General features: G+C 45.9%; 1 protein-coding gene across 1 annotated transcript in view; it reads left to right on the forward strand.

The window, feature by feature from the left end:
• Window positions 1-579, forward strand: part of arhgef40 (Rho guanine nucleotide exchange factor (GEF) 40) — a 39,265-nt gene extending 38,686 nt beyond the window's left edge. The window contains 1 exon segment of the mRNA XM_048235915.1: window positions 1-579. This exon segment is cut by the window's left edge and continues 1,106 nt beyond it. The gene's annotated coding sequence lies outside the window, so the exon portion shown is untranslated.
• The last annotated feature ends 489 nt before the right edge of the window (window positions 580-1,068 follow it).

Consider the following 1,068-nt stretch of genomic DNA (forward strand, 5'->3'; position numbering starts at 1 on the left):
AGTAAACCTGTAGTATATCAGTGCTTGAGCAGACTATGCATGTGGAAAATTATAGTCATAAATCTGACAGAGACAGATCTAAGAAAATGATGTATCGTGTCATCAGATTTGGATAATGCTTATGTAAGGATGGGAGAGCACAGAGGGTTTCCAATGGGATCTGGGAGAAGTGTTATCGACATGAATGCTGCACACAGAGATCGGAAAAGATATCAAACAGTTATGGTTACTTGTGGAAGAAATATTTGGACTCTGAATTGTATGAAGTGAAACGCATGCGTACCAAACAACATTTCCTAAGGGTACATGTTTTCTTAAAGAGATACATGGGTGAAGGAAGAACTATATCTTGAAAATCGAATGAAGAAACTGTATTTTTGAACATTCCAAAGGGCGAGAGCTAATTTCACCTTGTCGCCCCCATTTTGAGGTGTGTGTGTGTGTGTGGGGGGGGGGGGGTACTTTGCTCTCTTTGGTGCTCCCTCTCCTCATAGACTTGGATGCTTTTGTCTGCTCCAGAGGTGCCTCATTGTGTTCCATTATGGGCCTCTGTACCATGTATGGAGGGGTGTAGATGGGGGGGGGCACTGTGCACTAATCTCCAAACTCCACTGACAGTCCTCCCAGTCCCCTCAAACGCAACCACTCAGATCGTCCGCATGTTTGGTAGATCAACGATACGTTTATTGATATTTTTTCTTCTTTCCTCTCACCCATTTCTTTGAGATTCAAGTCCTCCGCATGGTGAGTTTGTGTCGTCGCTATATCCTATCCTTGTTTTGTTTTTTATTCCGCGGCTGTGATCCAGTTTAGCGCTAATCTGCCGTGGCCGCGCCGGATTCTCATCTTGTAATCTACTCAGCGACGGCGGATCTGCCTCGCCCATCGTGGGCTAACGAATCAACACTGCCGCTGCACGGCTAATCCACTTTTGGTGGACCTGGCAACTGAGTTGTCCCTTGCCCCCTTGTTAGAAATTCCCTTTTTCCCTGTCCCATTGCAACACACATTGGGTACCTCTCTCTCTCTCTCTCTCTCTCTCTCTCTCTCTCTCTCTCTCTGTCAGTT

The sequence above is a fragment of the Alosa alosa genome, chromosome 24 (genome assembly GCF_017589495.1).
Source record: "Alosa alosa isolate M-15738 ecotype Scorff River chromosome 24, AALO_Geno_1.1, whole genome shotgun sequence".
NCBI classification, from domain to species: domain Eukaryota; kingdom Metazoa; phylum Chordata; class Actinopteri; order Clupeiformes; family Clupeidae; genus Alosa; species Alosa alosa.